Here is a 22972-nt window from a genome sequence, read left to right on the forward strand (position 1 = left end):
TTCTCCTTCCTCACCCACCACAGAGATTTCTTAAGGTACATTACTCTTTATAAATCTAGGACCGGTCCTGAGAGAAAGAAGATGTGTAAGAATTACCTGTTGAAAACAAAATGTGCATGCTGTCTAAATAAGAAAAAGGTTGTCTAGTTCCTTTTAAGAAGAGTTTTCCTCAACATATCCTGGCCAATGTAAAAAAAAATCCTGTATTATTTTGTCATGACCAATTGAATTGTGACCATAAGAGGCCAAATAATGCCCACTTGATGGCTGTCAAATTACTTTTGAGTATGTACTAAGACGTCTATTCCCTATTTATTCTTTAAGATCATCTACAAATATTGTGTGAATAAATTGAAACCTATTTTATAGCCCTTCAAAACACTATATAATGGGTTATACAATGTATAGTTAGAATGGACAAGCCATAATTGCTCAATTGTGTGCGGCTTAACTTAATTTTGTGCCCAGAAGTGATGAAATTCAGTTGTTAATGTCAGTTTTGAGGAGTGTATTTTTTTTTTTTACTTCTGGGATATTTAAGATCTTCCCAAGCAAAAAATCATGTTTTTCCTTTTTTTGTTTTTGTGCTTACAGCTATCAGCTTACCAAATCTAGTGAATGAATCAAGCATTAAAAAAAAAAACCAAAGAACACCGTATTTTATCTCTACTTTCCACATAAAATCATTGCCTTATCAGTGGTAGCCTATATACAGCAGTCCCAAGAAACTAAAACATAATTTAAACAGGAAGTATATTTGGTCCATCCCTTATCTATCAGGGCAAAGTCACATTTCAGAACCATTTTAAATTTAAGTAAAATCCAAACTGGAAATGTCTCACATTCAGATTTTAAAAAATTCCTATGTAAATTTTCACTTTCTAAAGCTAGCTTTTAACAAGTGATTTATTTTTACAACTTTTTGTGCAAGGTGATTGCAATTTAGTGGTTGTTTTCCAAGCCAAGCAAATAAATAAATAAATCGGGATTAGTGAGAACCTGTTCTATTAGGATACAGTCAAATATTTCTATAGTCCCTTTTTTCCAGTATCTGTCTTTTTTTTTTAATGCACATTACTACAGTTATGGAGGAATAGTTGATAGCAATGAATCCTTGCATAAATATCTACCGTATCTTCTGCCAGCTACTTGTAACTGACTGATTGACAATTGACTGCTTGACTCAATGACCAGAACTGAGAGGAGTTCAATTGACATCTTGGTTTTTCAGGATTCTCACCCTCTCAGTTTAAGAGCAGTACATTGAGGATTGTTGCAAACAGTCTTGTTAGACCAGCCTTTGGCACTGCGACTAATGAAGAATTCAGTAGCATCTTCTTTATCTCAGTACATCTTCCATAAATTCTAATAAGATAGCACTCCTTGAAAATTAATTTCAACAAGAATAGTTGAAATTAAACTACAGCCATCTGATATACCAGGGTAGCTTAAACAAAGCAAATGTTTTCACCTCTTTCAAATCACTTTAAGAGCACAACATCTCTCTTTTTCAACATGGTGAGGTGGAATGGTTGCCTCTCTACTGATAAAGAAAATGTGAATTTTGCCAGACAGGACAGACTGAATAGCATTCATGATGAAGAAGAGGAAGAGGTAGATCTTTTTATTTGGAGCTTGGTGCACAGGTGCAAGACCAAAATTGTGAATCCCAAGTGTGTACACAAAATGCTCAAAGTACACTGATCACTACTTGGGAGGCTTGTTGGAATGTAACCAATGCTATTCAGGTAACTTGGTGCTTGATAATCAATTATGTTCATCTCTTCATCATTTTTAAAAAACTGTTTTCATTTTGTTGCCTTTTGAACATTTCCCATTTCTCATTCAAAGGACAAAACAATAGATACAATAAAATAAAAATGAAGGAAATGGTGATTAAATTGTGGTGTATAACCTATATTGATTTACATGTATCCTGTTTCTTTTTCTCTCAAGTCTTTACTCCTTTATTTTTTTTTCTCCCCAATTTTTTAAAATTAGATTATAAATACTTTGGGATAGGACCATCTCATCTTTGCTTTTCTTACTCAGTTATGTTTTTTTTATATAGTGCTATTTCTGCCTAAGCAACTATAATTACAGTGAACTAGAAGCAAACATAGTCAATTTAATTTAAAACCCGTTGAAATAATTTTGACTTAAATTAATCAAAACTGACTTAATTTCAGAGGGTCTACTAAAATATGACTTATATCTAGAATTACCCCAAGGAGGTTAATGATTTGCAAACTCCTTGATGGATAGAGGCTAAATTCCAATCAAAAATTTATCGATCTCTACTCCAGCTACATGCATCAAATGTTGGTCCACATTATTTGGATTGTTTTCATTAATGGGATTCAGACTAGACTACAACCAATTCTTTTTGGCTTGATCGGTTTCACTACAACAATTGTAGTAGCACTCAATTAAGAACTGCATCAAAAGGGATACCTGCTTTTAATAAATATGCACAGTTGCCTACCTTAATAGTGTTAGAAGCTAAAGAAGTATATATCTGTAATACTGCCACAGCAAAGGTAGATGTCTAAAAGAGGAAAAATATTAGGTTTTGCATGTAACCATGATCTGCCTCCATGAGGCCAATGATTCAATCTGCCTCACCATGGCAGAAGTCGAGAAGTGACACTCTCCATTTGGTAAACATTTTTAGCTTTTTAACCAAACAGCCTTAAGTATCCACTTTGCCAATGGTCTTCTGTACATGCTTTGCTATCGAGAAAGTAAAGCAACTGGTCTATTAAGAAGAAACAGGGGCCACTTCACTTCTAATCTCCAACTGAGTGAAGTATTTGGTGGAACTTAAATATGGTTAGTGTTGAGTTTCGGAAGGAAGGAGAGGCGTAGACCAGGGCATGCAATTAACAAGTTTATTGAAGGAACAGTGGTTGTCGCGTCTGCCAGCCAACGGGCAGACTAGCTAGCGAACAACGGCTGGCTTGGCTTGACAGCCGGCTTTATATAGCCGGCTGTCAAACGGCGCCAGCCAATAGGAACGGTTGTTGAACCTACTTAAAGAACGGACCCGGTTGGAGCCCCAACCGGTTCCCAAGACATAACACCCCTTCCCCCTAGATGGGAACACATATAGTCTTTGAGATACGCCGGTGGTCTGTGTTGGTGACCCGAGCGACGTAACTCAGGAGAGTCATTGGGCAAAGACAAGTTTGCGGACCCCTGGTCAGGGTACGCAGGGGGGCGAACAGGGCTCGGCGCAGGAACTGGAGCCAGGGAAAAGTCTCTGCCTTCGCTGGGGATAAACGGTGGTGCTCCCGGCTGGCAGTCCCGGTCTACTGCCTGCTCCCTCTGCTCCGTTGGTGAAGGGTGATCACTCTGGGGATCACTAGCTGGACCTTGGAGTGGCGCCCGCGACTCATCTGGTGGAGACGGGTCTGGGCGGTCAGGCTGCTCCGTCGTCTCCGCAGCTGGTCCAGGTGTCTTCGCCACACACGACCGTCTTCAAGTTGGACCCGATAAGATCTCGGACCTGTGACAGCCACGACTTTCCCGGCCACCCACAGTGGGTCCCCCCGTAGTTCCTAGCAAACACTAGGTCCTGAACTGCGAAATTCCTGGCCAGACTGTCAGACCCCAAAGGGGAGTCTGGACAGTAGTGGGGTGCAGCCTGTCTAAGGTAGTCCTCAGGCCTCTCCCCATCAGCAGCTCAGCCGGGGATTTGTTCGTAACTGTGCACGGTGTGGTATGCTGGCTTAGGAGGAATTGAGACAGTTTAGAATGCCAATCCACTTGGCCGAACCTGGCTAACGCCTCCTTGGCTGATCTGACTGCCCGTTCAGCCAACCCGTTGCTGGCGGGGTGGAAGGGGGCCGTGAAGACGTGTCTGATGCCTAGATTGGTGACATACCTACTAAATTTGTTCGAGGTGAACTGGGGGCCATTATCGGAGACCAGTGTGTCAGGGAGTCCGTGAGTTACGAAAAGGTGAGTCAGGGCTTTAACAACTGCCTGTGTGGTGGTCGTGGGAAGTAAGGCCACATCTATCCATTTTGAATAGGCGTCCACGACCACCAAGAAGGTCTTGCCGTGCATTGGCCCGGCCAGGTCGATGTGAAGCCGTGACCACGGGGCATTGGCACTTTCCCACTTTGTGGGTGTGGCGGTTGGCGGGCTGCCCTAGATTCCTGACAGGGTCGACACGAGCTTACCCACTTGGCGATCTGATCGTCCATCCCGGGCCACCAGACGTAACTCGAGCTAACGCCTTCATCCGCACAATTCCTGGATGGCCCTCGTGCAGCATCTTCAAGACGGGTATGCGAAGGGTGGTTGGTATGACCACTCTGGTACCCCACAATAGGCATCCCTGCAACTTAGAGAGCTCTAGCTGGCGAGTTTTAAATGGGGCGAAATCAACTGAATAGTTAGTTTCCGGCCACCCCTCCCTACCCAGTCCAGAACCTGGGCGATTGTTCTGTCCTTCTTGGAATGTGATGCTATGTCGTCTGCAGTCACCGGCAGCTTGAGTTCGTTTACATCAAAAATGGCATGCACAGGAGCTGGGTCCTCGACTGGGGCTGGCAAGGGCAGCGGCTGAGGGCATCAGCGTGGTTTAGATTTTTACCGGGACGATAGACCAGTTTGTACGAGTAAGCCGCCAGGAATAAGGTCCATCTGGTCATTCTAGGCGACAATATCTGCGGGTTTGCTTTTCCCCTGATAATAATCCTAAAAGCGGCTTGTGATCAGTAATAAGTTCGAATTGGTGTCCGAATAGAAATTCGTGGAATTTTTTGACTGCTGCTACTGCAGCCAAGGCCTCCTTATCAACCTGGCTGTAATTACGCTCAGTCGCTGAAAGGGTTCTTGAAAAGAAGGCAATTGGTGCCTCAGAGCCATTGGGGAGCCTGTGACTTAAGACAGCTCCTATCCCAAAAGGGGATGCGTCTGCGGCTAGGACCAAAGGAAGGCGTTGGTCAAATTGTATTAAGACAGCCTCAGAGGTGAGTAGAGATTTGACTGCCACAAATGCTTGGTTTTCTTTGGGTCCCCAGTGCCATGGTGTGTTTCTGTCTAAGAGTCTGTGCAATGGCTCAGCAACTGACGCCTTGTGTGGGAGAAATGAAGCGTAGAAGTTCAATAACCCCAGGAAGGCTTGTAACTCGGTTTTGTTGGTAGGCGTGGGCGCCTCGTGGATGGCCTTGACTTTTGATTCCACCGGGTGGATGACTGAGGCGTCTAGCCTGTAGCCTAGAAAGTCCATCTGTCTAGTGGCGATGGTACACTTCTCCCGTTTTAGTTTGAGGCCATGCTGCCTGAACTTCTCTAATACTGCCCTGACTCTCTGGATGAGTTGGGGTCTGTCCCTGGCTGTGACTAAGATGTCATCGAAATATGGCACTACGCCGGGGAGACCTTGGAGGATTCGCTCCATCAGTGATTGGAAAATACCTGGGGCTACACTTACGCCAAACTGGAGACGCTTACATCTGAATGCCCCTCTGTGTGTAACTATGGTCTGTAAGTCAGCTGTTTGGTTATCCATGGGGAACTGTTGGTATGCCTGTGACATGTCCAGTTTGGCGAAAATGGTGCCAGGTTCGAATGTGTGTAACAGGTGCTGAATGACTGGGACTGGATATGCGCTAACCTGTAGATAACGGTTGATTGACGTCTTGTAGTCAGCACAAATTCTTAGATTACCGTCTTTTTTTAGCGGGGTGACTATTGGGGTCTCCCACTTAGCGAAATCTGTGGGTTCTATCACCCCTTGTTTTAGTAGTTTGTCTAGTTCCGCATCCAATTTGGGGCGGATGGCGAAAGGTACTCTACGTGGTTTTAAGCGAACGGGGACTGCCTGTGGGTCTACTGAGAAGGAGATGGGAGTGCCCTTATAGCAGCCTAACTCACTACTAAAAACGTCAGAGTAGTCTGTAAATAAGGAGTCAACATCAGAAGTTGAGACAGCATGGACTCCTTTTATACTAAGGCCGAGAGAGGGGAACCAATCCAACCCCAAAAGACTAGGGAGGGCACCATTAACAACCACTAAAGGCAAATGGCCTTTAAAGGTTTGGAATTTCACGAGAAACTTGCCTTTCCCGAGGACGGGATGTTCTTTCCTTGGTAGTCTCTCAAGGTGAGATGGCACTTTTGAAGCTGGTTCTTTGTCAGTCTGGGCTGGATCTTCTTAAGCGTGTCCCAAGATATGATTGAGAGCGCTGACCCCGTGTCTACCTCCATGCGGCAGGGATTACCTTCTAGTAAGACAGAAAGTGTAATTTTATTGGGGTGTAAAGTGTGTGGTTGGCTTGGTAACAAGTATGGCATTTTTCTACTTGCCTTCGGGAACAGGAGAGGAAAGAGATCTTTGTGGAGAGGTGCGCGCTGCCTGGCAGACTCTTGCGAGGTGACCTTTCTTGTGGCAGTTGTGGCAGGTGGCGTTTCTGAACCTGCAAGATGCCCGGGAATGGGAACCTCCACAGGTCAGGCATAAAAGAGTTTGTTTTGGGCCACTGTTGTTTCTTGGCCTCGCTCCTACCTGCGGCTGTCTCGTTGGTTTGAGGCAATGCACATCAGAGTATTCTGCAGGGTCATCCTCACTAACCGCTTCTTCAGAGTGTACGGAGGAAGTGCTGGGTCTGGGAGCGGTGCCCTGGATCTCAGCTGCGGACTGTGCTGCAAGTTCTGCAGCTAAGGCTTCTTCAACTGCCTGGGGAGGTTGAGGTCTCTTCTAGCCAGCAAACGCCTCTGGAGTTTTAGATCCCTCACCCCACAGACGAGTTGGTCGAGCAGCATGTCGTCCAAATAGTTTTTGAACTCACATTGTAGAGCTGCTGTCCTCAGGGCTGCCATATATTGATTTATGGATTCCCCTCGGCTTGCTTCCTCATCCTAAAGGCGAAGCGCCTAGCAATCTGAGACGGTTTTGGTGAGTAGTGGTTGGATAGCGTTTCCACCAACTCTGCCCATGGGACATTCCCGATTTCTCGTGGGGCCAGGAGTGCTGTGGCGGTGTCGTATACTACAGCCCCACAGTAGCTGAGGAAGTAGGATTTCTTCCTCTGCTCCGAAGCTTCAGCCAGTCCAATGGCATCGATAAAGTGGTTGAAGCGATTCTTATACGAATCCCACTTTTCCTCATCAGGTTTGAAAGGGGGAATACTGAATTGACATTCATTTTGGACCCCTCAGTCTCTTTGTAGACTGGTCTACCTCACTGGGAGCTCGTTGTCTTGGATTGATGCTGCTTGAGGCGTTGGCGGCTGTGGCTACAGTGCCCTATTCTCACTCAAGGACTTCGGCTTTTCTGAGGCGCTTGAATTTTCGTGCTCTTTTGCGAGCGTTAGGCGGCTGTGGCTGTGGTGCTGTACTGACAGCGCTTTAAAATTCGAGCCCTTTTTCTTATTATAATTATTATTATTTTTTTGGCGAGGCGGCTGAGGCGCTCGCAATTTCACTTGGAGACTTCACTTAGTGACAGCTACTGTAATTAGTGCCCTTTTGTGATCAAGGCGGCTGAGGCTCTCAGCGCCGTAGCTTGCTCTAGAGGCTGCAGTTCAGTGACAGCCGTTAGAATTTTCGCGCCCTTTTTTTTCCACGCGCGCGGGCGGCTGCGGCTTCAGCGCCCGACTTTCACTATCCGTGGTGCTCTAACTGTCGCGACTTTCACTGACAGCGCCCGGCCTTCTCTAACCGCGGCAGATCTAACCTGAGCGGCTCTAACACTTTCACTTCGCGATGACAGGCTGCTGAGTCCGAGGCTCAGTAAGCAAACGGCAAGCGGCTGCGGCTTCCGATGACAGGCTTCTGAGTCCGAGGCTCGGTAAGCAAAACGGCAAGCGGCTGCGGCTTCCGATGACAGGCTCCTGTTCCTTGGGAAAATGCTCCTGGCTAGCCTTCACATCCCATCCTCGTCGTCAGTGTTGAGTTTCGGAAGGAAGGAGAGGCGTAGACCAGGGCATGCAATTAACAAGTTTATTGAAGGAACAGTGGTTGTCGCGTCTGCCAGCCAACGGGCAGACTAGCTAGCGAACAACGGCTGGCTTGGCTTGACAGCCGGCTTTATATAGCCGGCTGTCAAACGGCGCCAGCCAATAGGAACGGTTGTTGAACCTACTTAAAGAACGGACCCGGTTGGAGCCCCAACCGGTTCCCAAGACATAACAGTTAGACAGGGTATTTATAAGAGAGTTTAAATGAAAAAGTAAATATATTTCGGTACTTCTTTGCACCATTCCATTTTCTGCCCTTAAAGGCAAGGGCTACCTTTCAAATTTAAGTTCAAATTTCACTGAAGATAGAGGAGAAAATTGTTTATAGTTTATTTGTCGCAATGCTATTTCTTCCACCCAATCTAAAGATTCTATTTAATTTAAAGAATGACCTTTCAGTGAAAAAAAAACTATTCTTTTATTTGCAGAAATGTCTAATTGTATTTTTTAAAATCTGCTTTATATAGATTTGATATAGTATGCAGGAAGCTTTTCATCAATAGCTTGAAATATAGTTTCAATCTGTGAGAATATAGTGATAAACAAAACCAGTTAAAATAATTACATAAACATTGCCAGAAGATATTAGACACCTTGTTTTGTCTAATGTCTTTGGAAATATATTATGCCAACATTGCAACAGGTGTTAATTAAAATACAGTTTTAAATATGAGAGGTGTTTAATTGTTTCATTAATAAAATACTAATATGCCAATAATAATAAATTGTATTAATAAGTAGTAAATAGCCAATCAGTTAAAATAGAAGTGTCAGAAGAACATATGCTGGAATTCTATGTACATTTGCTTGAAGTATCTTTCTCATGATTCAGTAAAACTCCTTTGTAAGTAAACATACAATTACGAATGATGAAAATTGAAAGGACATTTCAGAGAATCATTTTAGTGAGATTTTGTAATGTCTATATGAAATCTGAAATAAGTTAATCCTACATTTGTTGTGCATAACAGCAAATCAGATTTTTCAGATGACTTGATTGAAGAATTTATTTCCCCTTGATGCTTCCCCTTGAGCTGTAAAAACCATATAACTTTACAACTGATTCCTAATATGCTTATATTATTGTGAAATCTTTGTTCTATTACTCCTGCTGATCTTTTCTTATTTCATCCAAACACTTCATGATGCTCTTGTATAGTTTATATGAGTTTATATTTCTCAATGTTTCTATTTGAGATGCCCTATATTCAGTCATCACTAGGTACATCTCAGGGAAAGATATGAGAGTAGAAATTCAAGACTACAGGGTGCCTTCAGATTCTATCATGCTACAAATAATTTCTCTAGAAGGGCAATAGGCCTCAATTTTGTATTGAGATTAGAAAACAATTTGTTTTCTGACTGGAAAAAAGTCAATTCCAAATTGTGTCAATCACAATACTCCCTAGACTTGTGATTGCAAATCTATGGCACGCATGCCAGAGTGGCACATAGAACCATTTCTGCTGTCACGCGAGTGTCAACTGGAACAGATCCACTGTGCATGCGTATGTGTGCCCCTCCAGCCAGCTGATCGTTGGGTATCTGCCATGCATGCATGGGGGAGATGCACGCACAGGAGACACATGCGCAGGAAGTGTGTTAAGATGGCCCAATCTAGCAATACACAGAGTATATCTATAATTAAGCAGTTGAGTTATTTCTGAGTAGTTTTTTTATTATTGTTCTCCTACAGACAGATTCTTCCCAGACTATAGTAAGATTCCAAACTACATTCCACTGCAGCACCCCAACAGTGTCTATATACCTATCTACCTATGTGTTAACATTAGTGTGAATTCTGTTGCCTTTTATTGTAATAAACTTCAGCTCTTCCTTGGTTTTTATTTATGGAATCCTGCTTTTTCTTTTAAAAGCAATAATAAGATGGGGTGATAAAAATAGAAAAACCCATATGAAATAATAATGAATTGGAACTTGGAGGGAAAAGGTCTTTGCAGACCTTAGAAGAATGATTAAAGCAATTGGGATACTCTTTACTGTTGGAAAGTGAGTGTTATAAATGAGAACAACCCATTGTTTTGCCCTACCCTGAGGAAAGGGCAACAATCTTTTGTATGGCAATTAAGAGCTAGCAGTTCCAAGTTCTGTTTGAAGTCATGCAAGATAGCTAGCATAAAACCATCAAATGAGAAAAGTGCTATGCTCTGAGTTGTTTGGGAAATAAGAATGGGAAAGGCTCAGTCACTTCAGGGTCCATAAGGAATAGAAATGCATTTCCATTACATTCTGTATTGAGTCTTGACCTTTATACCTACAAATCCCAACATTTCTTTAATGTTAATTGTTGCCTCCCAGATTTTAGCTCTAACTTGTTTTCAGAGCATCTTATTTAAATGTTTAAAGTAATGTTAAACTATTTAAGGAATTAATCAACACCAGAGCAATGGGATAAATTAAAACAAATTAACCACTTGATTTAAGATCAACTTTAAAAATAATGGAATTTTCCAAAGCCTACTGGAAACTGCCCCGTGATGGAAACTGCCCACTGGAAACTGCCCAGCGATGCGACGTTACTTCAAATCCAGAGGGTAACGGTTCCAAGACAGCTCATTTTTAACTAGATGGAGGTGATTCACATTAAGGGGAATCAAATACTCCTCCTACTTATGAGTTTAGAATATTTCAGCCCTCTTGTTAAGATGAATCAAGATTCCCACAGATTTTAACCCTTATATCAGGAACTTTAATACATACTCATACTAACATTTCTGTTGTAGGCCTGCCTTTCTGATTTATTATAACCATTATTATTATTATCATCATTTCTGCTTCCAAATTTTGCTGGGAAAAGCAAGGATGGTAGCAACAAAACTTTCCCCCCAATTTTCTTGTGTTCTTTATATTCCATTAGCTATCCTATCTTCTCTTTACCATTCTCTTTATCTCTCATCTGTCTGTCTATAATATTTACATATGTAGCTCCTTGTATTTTATTTAAAGTGTCGTCTCAAAATAATATCCCTCATTTGTTAGAACTCAAATTGTTGAAGTACAATTACAACTGTAAGGTGCAGTTTTGTTTAAGATAGAAGGAATTTTTCTAACAGATTTTGCATATTTCACATCCAGAAAAGAGAAACAGTTGAAAATACCGCAAGCAAAGTATACTAGTTGAGAAACAATAAAAAAAAAAGTGGACATTCACTACAGTAATAGATTTGATTATTGTTTGTTATAAAGCTCCTTTGGATCAGTTTTACTAACCCAATGAACAGAAGGATCGATGGGTGCTAAACAGTCCTAAATCGTGTAAACTTCATTTTTTTAAAGTCAGCTGGCACATTCTGTACAAGGCACCTTGTAAATTGTTTCATGATACTCATAACATAAATTTAAGGATTAGCTTCTTCATCCCCTTCATATTTTATTCTTTCCAACTCAACACAGTATTGGAGAGAAATCCTGTAAAGGTGGACAGGATTCTGCTATCAGCAGGATTAGTCTCCAAAACTGACTATAACAAAACCAAATTTGATGGCAGGGGAACCAGCAAAAAGCAAAGTTTTACTCAAAAGTGCTTTGGATCCAACCAGAGGCTGTGAGAATATCATTGCAGGAAGCAAAATCCCCAATGCATCCTTAAAGGTAAAGGTTTTCCCTGCCCAGTTCTGTTCATCTCTAGGGTGACATTCTTATCTCTGTTTCTTAGCTGAGGGGTCTGGCATTGTCTGAGGACATTTCCATGGTCATGTGGCCACCAGCATGACTATATGCTGAGGCACATAGAATGCTGCTATCTTCCCACTGAAATGGTACCTATTTATCTGCTCACTTTATCTGCTTGCGTCTCAAACCTGGGCTGTCAGTTTTCCAACTGACAAGCTCAGCATCGTTAACCTCTGACCCAGGGGTCACAACCCATGGGCTGTGGCCCACTATCAAGTCTCAACCTGTAGTTCTGACCCAGGCTTTATCAAACATACTTAAACACAAACTTATTTTAAAAGCAAAAATGATTTTATTCCAACACTGGAAATTACTTTCATTCCCAGCCAGAACTAATTATAAACAGTTCCCCAAGATAAGCACATTCCTTTCAGTGCTGTGGAATATTGCCAAAAACAGAAATATACAATTATAACAGAAACCAACTGAAGTACCAGAAAAAACCAACCAGAGCTTCGGAATCTATTGAACCACTTTGCTTCCTGCAAAGCTTTCATCACTGAGGTCTGACTTTTATCCCTTATGGGAGGGGCAATCACCTCCCAGCCTTACACCCAAGTTGCCCCTTGTGCTTCAGCTGCTCTCACCTTTCAGCAGCTCTGCGCACACATGCACTGGGAACAGGCTCCCCTGGGTCCTCTGCTTCGCTGCTACCAGACTCTGAAGGCTCCAAAGGCAGCACCCCACTCCCATATGGTCCTGGCCCCATCCCTGCATTGGACACAGGACCCTTGTCCAAGTCCTCTCAGGGAGTCTGGAGAGGACTTGGGCGAGGGTCCTGCATCCAATGCAGGGACTGGTCTTCTTTCTTCCTCACTGTCCGACTCTGCTGCTGTCTGCACTGGCTCCCAGTGAACCACAACACCTGTTCATAAGCTCTCTTCACACAAGTAGTGGCTGCTTGTGCTCACACATGAAGCTCCATTCATATGAGAGGAGGCTGCTTGCGCTCACCTGCACCCCGCTTACTCCTGTTAGGCCAACCCAGAAAGGTTGGGGAATGCAGCTCTGAGCCGTCATGCCCCTTTGAATCCATAGGGATATACAATAAGTGTAGAGAAGAATACCAGAAACCTTGCTTCATAGGCTTTCCCTTAATAAATTAGTTTGGCATTAATAAAAATAGTAATACTACCCAATGCAAGGTGCATTCTAAACAGAGGAGCATTCTGATTCTTTGCTGGCATCCAATGTCCAACTGAATTTTTGCAGCCAAGACTGAGCAGCCCTGAAAAGTATATTCATGACTTGATTGCTATGACTTGGAAAGCTGAAGGGTTTTCTCCTTTTAAGATTTTTTTAAATAATATACATTCAAAGGTTTTTTTTTCTTTTCATCATGAATTATGAAATATAAGTAAGATCTTAAATATATTGAAGTAGTTATGCGGTTATGCTTAGTTATGCTAGCAACATGACTGCTGCAGATAATGGCAAGATTTGTTTTGATAGCTTATGATAACTTTAAATACTTATGCTTATAGAAAGGAGAGAACCTTCTGTTGCATATTGATTATCAGTACCTGTGGGGAAAACCCATCAGAACCAGAGTTAAGGGTATCTCATGTTGGCTATTGCTTCACCTTGATTAGTAATAATGTTGTACAAGGCTAAAAAAATATTTTCTTTCTTTCTTCCTCCCTCCCTTCTTTCCTCTCTCCCTCCCTTTGTTTCTGGCTTCATTCAATATGCTCAGCTATACCCATTGGTTTACAAACCTCATTGGCTAAAAGATTCTTAGTGCTCTCTGAGCTTGGTTGTTTTCTTGCAGATGTTTCATTACCCAAACTAGGTAACCTCATACGTGTGATGAGCACCATTGTGCCATTGATGACGTTACCTAGTTTGATTAAAAAGAAATATCTGCAAGAAAACAACCAAGCTGAAAGAATACCAATTTTACTTTTGTCAAAATTAATATATTTCAGCAAGTATAAAATGAACTAGCTTTAGCTTTTCTAAACCTCTCGTTTCTGTTGGTTCTTGCCTTTTATGTCAGCAGGTCTATGGATTGCATTTCTTATATATGCTTGAGGGAATCAAAAAAACCTACCCATTTCATGCATTTTCAAGTCACCTTTCCATGAAAGACATAATGATAAGTTTCTCACTCGTCATGTAGGACCTGCCAGCAATCCTTTTAAGATGGTAAGAGGAAAGTCTGTACTATACTGAAATATCTGCAATCCTGTTACCTGAGATGGATGCCGTAAATTTTAAAGCTTCCGTTTCTTTCCACTTTATCTTTTGTGTAAGTAAATTGCTTTAATAAACTGCCTTAAAAGAATGGGGGGGAACTAAAGCAATGCTTGAAGGAAAACAAATAAAAAGCCGTAAACACCAGTTCTCCATGATGGACAGCCTAAGGCTAAAATTTTGCATAGCCATTTTTTTTTCTTTTCTTCAAGAAAATCCATTTTTGCTAAGATGTTAGTAAAAAAAAATGTTAAGCCAAACAAGAGTAACTCCCAACGTTTTCAAGGAGAGGTTCCAAGAAAAGTCTGGTGACTTTAGGGTAGAAATCTATATGCATAAGCTGCACATAAATAGTATTTACAGCAGTCCTTTCCTTCACCATGTATCTATGGTTTAATCTGTCATGCATCGCTAAGTGCATAAAGCCAGCAATGGCATGCATTTTCTTGGGGAAAAGTAAAGCATGATGCTTCCCTTGCTCAAATGAGCAAACAGAGCTATTCCAGAAAATCAAATGCCCTAAACACCGATTACACAGAGCTATGATGACAAATCACACCCTGTTTCTCAGAGTTAGTGAGCTGTAGAGAGTCTTTTCCCTTGGAGATAAATGGAGGGAAAAATGAACCTTTCTTCATCACATATCTTGATATGAGGACAGTTAAAGAGGACCCGATACTGCTTCTTGCAATTGTTTCATGATACTCAGAGAAAAATATCTTGCTGAGGCTTTTTCATTCATGCTCCTTTTATTGCTCAGGAGAAAAATTAAGCAAATGCCATCCTTGCTTAATTCACTGGCTAGGTTCAGGTCACGTTGCTTAATTATGGTTTGTTGAATAAGTCATGGTTGCCTGGGCTTAAGTTGCAGGATGCCATAATCCATGGTTCAAAAATTATAATGGCTGGGTTCACACAATGCCCTAAACTAAACTTAAGTAAATCATATGATGTTGGGCAGAAAGGGTAAACCCTGTCATGCATTTGCTCAAACTAATAGGCCTTAAAGCATCATCATGCTGTCAGTTTTAACCAGAATCCTGTTTATATCCTTTACCAAAGATAAAATTAGCATGTATGTGGATTTGATTGATAGATAGATATGCTACAACTGATATCTGTCAGCAGAAACATATGCAAGAAATCTTTGGGTTTTTAAAATTTGAATATGTGCATTATAAACATGACTAGTTAGATGTTAACAGTTATTCCAGCGTGAAATTTTAAACCCCATTCTTTCCCAAATGTAACCTTGCAACGTCTTTTTCTTATTTCTGGGGATACGATAGGAAAGCGTATACAAAATGTGTATATTAGGAGAAATATATAAACATTTCTGGACTAAGTCTTACATCGTTAAACCCATGTAAACAACTTGATATATTTACATGGCAATAGGAAAAAAAATGCCCTTTATAGGACCAAAACATTAATTGTACATCACCATCAAACACTGATCATTAAGATGGCAGAAGATGTCTTTTGTATGTTTATCATGTTAGTAGTTCTGTATGTGGAATTCATGCTGCATCAATAATGTACACTAAGCCGGCTGAATTTTAAAATACCAAATCACTGACAGGGCTGGCCTTGTTTAGACATTCAGCTGACATCCAATATGCTCATGGATCAAGCTAGAAAGAGAATAGCCTGCACATGCTGGTCTTGCTCCATTCTTCCTTGAGCCCTGGATGTACTCAGCTACATTACGAAAAAGAGATTGTATTTGAGAGTTATTGAATACAGCTCTTCACACAACATGGAACCCTTTTTTGCTATGGTTCTGGACTATTTGAAGGTCCTCACATCATAGCCAATATCAATACATTACCTTCTCCTCCTCCTCCTCCTATTTACTTCATTGAACAACTCCAATTTTTACCTACTCAGAAGCATTCATCTACATTCCTGAATGGATATCAAGTGTTTGAGAAAAAACATCCTTAAGGAAAACACCAGGTGTTATGTTGGAGGCAGAAATGTGATAGGATAACATTTTGATGCCATATTTTTTATTTTATTCTCTCTCTTTCCTCCTTCCATGTTTCGCCCCCTTTCTCTGCCCTTTGACTTTTCTAGTTTACAGCCACTGTTCTTTTCCTCTAGGTGTTCAAATTGGATTCCATTTTTGGAATGTTTAACCAGATACTAATTTGCCCAGCTCAAGTCAGTTCACAGTTTTGGAACCCATCCCAACCCACAGCAGCTGGATGGCGTACAAAAGGACAGAAGATAGAGAATCAAAACAAGAATAGAATAGAAGTCTCTAGGTGGCCACTAGAAGCAATCAGTCCTGGTTCAAAACACCGAGTAATAGTGTTGCTTTAACAACTTTCTGAAATGCCAGAAACGAAGGGCTGTTTGAATCTCTGTAGTCAAGGAATCTCCAAATAAAGGAATTGCAACATAGAAGGTTTGCCAGCAGATTCCTGGGGGCTCCTTACTCCATATGGAAGCTAATGGCAGGCAAGCCTGGACTCAAACCATCATCACCTGACAAAACAATACACTTTTGACTTGTCTTTAAGCACAGCTAAAGTTTTAGCTCTGCCTTCTGTCCTTTAGATTCAACTGAAGGAAGCATTCCTTTGTATTTCAGTTGTAAAATATAAGGGTTTTTCTTTTTTTGCATTTAGATTAAGCAGGCATTGAATTAACATGCACAGGTGCCAGAGTTCAAAGCAATCAGATTGCAATTGCTCCCCAAGGCACCTTTTCCCCCCATAGATAAAACAACATTTGACAGTGATATTGTGTTTTCTTAGAAAATATGCCAGCAAAATGCACAATGTTGTGGAGGAAGAAAGCAAGTAGAAAATTAACAGAATATTCTTAGATACAAGTTGGAAGACCATAGAAATGTAAAGAAGCCTTTCTCACCTTTACAATAAACAAAGGGGGGGGGGGGCATCATTAACTTTCAATTTCATATTTCTAATACAAATACCTACTGCAAATAGAAATTCTGTACAATCAAGAAGCAGCTACATCTCATTATTTTAAAGCTAAGATTTCTTAATAGTGGAATAATATGATTCAGGGCCATAATTGAGGGTTAGGATCTTGGATTCCTAAAAGATGATTCCTTTTTATTTAAATCATGCTTCAAATGAGATTCCAGCTTTATATATCTATATGCAAACAGAAAGATAATAAATTTTCTAAAAAAATATGCAATAGTCTATCTAAAGAGACATTGATAATCCTTAGAATATTTTGTACTAACTTTTTCCACTTAAAATGACTTATAAAAGCCTTCTTATTTTAATGCATTTCTGTTCCTATTACTTGTTTAAGCATATAGCCACAACAAGTTTGGATTGCCCAAACATATTGCTTCAGTTTAATGGCTCCATAAAGCTGGGAGGTTAATGTGGGTTAATTTTGCACTTTCTGTGTTTGTAAAAGCAGTGGTAAATGCATTGTTACTTTGAATGTTTGTTCCCAGTATTTTGCTAACTAGTTTATTGATGAGAAATGTTAATAAATTTCTGAACTAGGTCCTACTTCATTAAATGAATGTAAACAACTTGGTAGAAATATACTTACATGACAGCAGAAAGCAATATATGTCAACGCAAGAGCCAAAAAGGCTATTAAATTGTACAGCACCATCAAACAGATGTTTGGTTTTTTAAAAAAATAGGATAGAAGATAGAAAATATGGCAAAAATATATTTTGTGTGCTTCTCGTGTTAGTTCTGTATTGGAATTAATACTATATCAATATTGTACACTAAGCCTGCTGGATTTTGAAGAACTAAAACATTGACACTGCTTAAAGTGTGATTCCGAGTATTTTACTTTCCTGGTTATTGATTCTGCCAAAGTAGTGGGCTAGCAACCATTCTTTCTATCCCAAAAGTACTTTTTCAGGAGGCAACTGGACTTTCTTGTTTTTTCCTTTTGAAGACATTTTGCTTCTCATCCAAGAAGCTTCTTCAGCTTTGACACGAAAGTGGGGAATGGAAGGATCCAGTGGTGGTATTCAACTAGTTCAGCCCAGTTCTGGTGAGCTGGTAAGAGTGATGAGCAGTGGAGGCCAAACCGTTTCTCTCTGCCACTCTGCTGTTGGGCCCACCCACCCACCTGGCCTTTTATATACTGAATTTGAAGCGCAGCTGCTTTGGGCGGCACAGAATAATGCTGCGTGGCAGTTGCTGAAGCGACTGGGATTGTGCAGGCTTGCAGGAGGTGAGTTAGAATGCCTCTGCACCTGCGCAAATGCCTCTGTGCCTGCGCAAAGTGTGTGTTTGGCACGCATATGCATGCAAAGTGTGTGCATGTGCGCAAAGCGTGCCCACCAAGCCACGCCCACCAAACCGGTGACAACAATATTTGAATCCCACCACTGGAAGGAACCACTAACCTGTCAGAGCTGAAGAAGCTTCTTGGATGAGAAATGAAATGTCTTCAAAATAAAAACAAGAAAATCCAGTTGCATCCTGAAAAAGCACCTTTGAGACAACCATGACTGGATGCCTGTGAATTTCTACATTCTTTCTATCCTGATATGAAGGTCCATCATAACCTTGGATTTGATATGTTTAAAAGGGAAAAATATTTTAGACAACCACAGCTAGAACAGCTCCATTTAGGATGTTTAAGTTCAGCACAAAGATTTCTCCAGTCAGTAAAAGAGGGAGAAATTTAAAGAAGCAAAAAGTGCTAGGTTCATTAATCATTACTCCTCTTACCTCTCAATCATCACAAAATATTTTAACTTTATTAGTTCATACTATGATAAAAGAGAACATATTCTTCCTCTTTCTTCAGTTAGATGCCTTGATTTTCAATTGATTCAGCAAAGTATTTTGAAAATTGAAAGGGAGAGGGTGGGACAGAGATAATGTTCTAATGAAAGCAACCTTTTCTACACTTCATCCATTCCCATGGAAGGAAAATAGAAAGAGGGATAAATCTAGCAGAAAAGTGGGGGAAGGCAAGGGTTCCACAAATTGGAACATTGGTCAGATCAACACAGAGCTTCAGCAATTGCTAAAGTGAAAGAACAGAAAGCTATTCCTGACATGTTGTATTTTAATTTTAATTCCTATCAGTGATTCCCTTTCTTTTCTTTCCTTCCCTCGCCCAAATTCTAGGATGATGTAGCAGAAGGAATGGCAGATTGTCACATGACCAGTTTGAAGATCCATTATTTTCCATCCCTTTGTCTTAAATCTATATAATATAAACTGATATTAACTCTTAAATATTTGTGGTGTTACCTGCAGCCCTGAAGTATTAAAAGGTACAATTTGGCATTATCTGGGGGTTGAATTCAGTGGCCTCTTGCTCCATATAACTGTTACACATTTGCAAAACCCTCAAATCACTGATAAGTGAATTTGCCTAAGATCTGAGCAAAATAGTGGCCGAACACTATACTCACTGAAACAGATGTGCCAATCTAAAGGTAAGGATTAGGGGTGGGATTCAAATTTTTTAACAACTGGTTTTGTGGGCATGCCTTAGTTGGTGGGCGTGGCTTAGTGGTCATGTTATTGGCTGGGCATGGTTAACTCAATATCACTCACATCGAGGCATGCATCTCCTCGCCTGCCCTCTCATGACTGTGGGGATGCTGCAACAGTCGTAAGTGTGAAAAATGGTCATAAGTCACTTTTTTCAGTGCCATTGTAACTTTGAATGGTCACCCCACACAAGCGAAGTACCAGCAAAGGAGAGGAAAAAAACTCCAGAGAAGTTCCTGAAACAGGAAGTCCAGTCCTGCCAAGAATGTAATAAGGGTTAACGGAGAGGCAGTTTCTGTAAGCAACACCAGAATGTTTCCTTCCTGCCTTCCTTACAGGATTAGGCCAGTAATTTCTTCTAACAACCGGTTCTCTGAACTGCTTAGAATGTTAACAACCGGTTCTAGTAAATAGGTGTGAACTGGTAGAATCCCACCCCTGAGCAGAACAGATGATGGTTGGAAAAAGGAAAAATAGCAAATTAACAGGCAAGTTTACTGGGCAAGGAGTGAATGGGCGGGGAGGGTCCCCTTTTGCAGCCTTGTGTTTCTGTGCAGCCTGGATTAATTGTTTTGTGGGGGTACTCTGGGGGTGAGATTTCTCTGCGGCCCACCAAAATTTTCTCATGGCTCACCAGTTGGTGACCCCTGGACTAGAAGACCTCCAAAGTCCCTTCCAACTCTGTTATTCTCTTCTCTTCTCTTTTCCTCTCCTCTCTTCTCATCTCCTCTCCTCTCCTGTCCTCTCCTCTCCTATTCTATACTATTCATATAACAAATGCTTTACATAGTTCCTATGGTAGGTAGGTAATATAACTATATAAAAGGTCTGCCTGTGGAACAGACCATACCTAAATTAAAAAATAACTCTCCCTCTCAAAAACACAGCTGACTTAATATTCATTTATTTTTATTTTATTTATTTTATTTTGCCAAGCGATTATAACAGGTATAAGTATAAACATAATTATGAATACATGAAATAGATACATATAAGAAAAATAAAAAGAAACAATAGGACAGGGACGGTTGGCATATTGGTGCATTTATGCACCCCCCCACCCCAGTTCATTTCTTGGATAGAATCTTGCAACAAAAATGCAGCTCATAGGCAGAGCTCTTTGGGCACATAGGGTCACAGGACCAATCCATGATGTCTCTACTTTTTTAAAAGAAGGTGATAGCAAATAATAGAAGAATAAATGTTCCTCACAATCTGAAGAGCTCGTGCTAACATCTCATTTGTACTATCAGCCATTGTGGAAGTGATAGAAAGTCTGTCCTCATTCTGGTTACTTTGGCATAATTGTGGTTGGCTGAATTTAAAAAATACATTCCTGCGGAAATGATGTTAGCCTGTATTGCTGCCCTGAAAACCAAATGGACATAATCACCAGGACTCAATCCTGGCTCAAGGGAATCTTTACTTTTTGTAGACAGTCTATTCTGTGCCATTCTCTAGGAATGTTTATTTTTAGTGGTGTTACTAAACAGACAGGCTTGTGGGATAAGATGAGGAACTGACAGAATATAAACTAAAACCAGGATCTCTGTAGTAGCGTATATATTTTTTCTGAAATACTTAATTAGGATAAATTTTAAAATAGCATTTCTCTGCTTAGCACTGAGAAGAGAGGGTAACTTGTTTCTGGGGCTAAACCAAGAGAAAAGGGTTTCCCCCTCCCAACATAGACCCATGGGAATGTAGAAATACAAGGAAACACTGAAAAATAGTATTGCAAAGTTAGGAAAGATTCATGAGAAGCTCCTCATGTTTATTTATTGGCATGGCTGCTAAAAGTGTCATTTCCCTACTTGCATACAGCATATGAAGACAGCTAAAGCTCTTTGATTTTATCATTATTGAACCGCTATTGAACATTAATATGCACCATGATTAAATAGCTGCTTCAGAGCTTTTCAGAATTATGACTGTAATCACAACCAGCATTTAATATTTAATAAGAGCTTGTCTCTGCTGTTCACCTCTATGCAGATTCCTAGGCACCCTATGCTCCTGCCAGCAGTTGTGTTTGCATGTTTGTGTGTATGTGTTTGTTTGTATGTTCCTTCTAACTTTGTACATTGTGAATATATGCGTTTTGGGGACAAAACATTATTTAGTGCGGCAGGTTAAGGTAAGAGCAGACGTTCTGTGCAATTAGCCAAAGGTAGCCATTGTCAGCTGCGGGTTTGAATGGCCAATTTCTAAGCAACTTCTTTCTTCAGGGTTCTTTTTTTTTTTTTTGTCTTCTCTGTGTTTTGTCTCTAGGGGATTTTTATTCTAGGCTTGCCATATGCTCTGCTCCACAGTGGATACAGTGGGCTGCTTCTTATTATCCTTGCTGCAATCTTCTGCTGCTACACCAGCAAAATTCTTATTGCTTGCCTCTACGAGGAAAATGAAGATGGGCAGCTTGTGAGAGTGAGAGGCACCTATGAAGACATTGCTAACGCTTGCTGCAGAAGGCTGTTCCCAAAACTTGGTGGCAGAGTGGTCAACGTGACCCAGATAACCGAGCTGGTCATGACATGCATTTTGTATTTGGGTATTAGTGGGAACTTGCTGTCCCACAGCTTTCCAGCTTTACTGATGACCAAGAAAACCTGGTCCATCATTGCGTTTATAGGCCTGCTGCCCCGCGTGTTTATCCAAACCTTGAAAGTTGTATCCAGACTCAGTCTGCTCTGCTCCTTGGCCCATTTCATCACCATATTTATAGTGATCACTTACTGCTTGACCCAAAGGCACCGTTGGTCTTGGGCAAGGCTCAACCTGTCGGTTGAATTTGAAAGTTTTCTGATTTCAGTTGGTGTGATCATTTTTAGTTACACTTCACAAATTTTCCTTCCAACCCTCGAAGAAAGCATGCAAAATCCTAGAGAGTGTAGGTCTATGTTGAACTGGACCCATTTCTTGGTTTGAGTATTCAAGATAATCTTTGCAATGACAGCACTGCTAACATGGGGAGAAGAAACGAAGGAGGTTATTACTGACAATCTTCCTTCCTTCTTACAGACTTCAGTAAACTTATGTCTCTTGTCCTACCCATTGCCTTTTTTTACAGTCACAAAAATATTGCACTCTCACATATCACCTAGGGACAAAGTCAACTATAAATCACCCTGGCTTGCTGTACTTTTAAAAAGTGCCCTCCTCCTATTGACCCTCCTGATGGCCATGTTCATAGCACACTTTGTCCTTCTTATGGGTCTAACTGGCAGTGTTACTGGTGCAGCTATGACCTTCCTCCTTCCTTCTTTTTTCCACTTAAAGCTGAAATGGGAAAAGCTGATGCACTTTGAGAAATGTGCAGACATATCAGTGTTTATCTTGGGTGTCTTCTGTACCTTAGCTGGCCTCATATGCTCAATAAAAAGTTTATTGAAAACTTTGGGATAAAATGCGGAAGCCAAAGCGCTTTAATATTTTGCAACCATGAACATTAGCATTTAAATCAAAACACAGACCGTTCTCAACTTACGACCACAACGGACACCTCATATTTCTGTTGTTAAGTGACACATTTGCTAAGTGAGTTTTGTCCTGTTTTATGATCTTTCTTGCCACAGCTGTTAAGTGAATCATTGAAGTTCATAAGTTGGTAACTCAGTTGTTAAGTGAATCTGGTTTCCC

The 22972-nt window shown here is 40.9% G+C and overlaps 1 pseudogene; it reads left to right on the forward strand.

Annotated features, from left to right (window-relative positions):
* The first annotated feature begins 1461 nt into the window (after positions 1 to 1461).
* On the forward strand, positions 1462 to 22738 carry LOC113439641 (vesicular inhibitory amino acid transporter-like; annotated as a pseudogene).
* Positions 22739 to 22972: the final 234 nt, after the last annotated feature.

Source organism: Pseudonaja textilis, chromosome 1 (assembly GCF_049901715.1).
Source record: "Pseudonaja textilis isolate UNSWEBS1 chromosome 1, rPseTex1.2, whole genome shotgun sequence".
NCBI classification, from domain to species: Eukaryota; Metazoa; Chordata; class Lepidosauria; order Squamata; family Elapidae; genus Pseudonaja; species Pseudonaja textilis.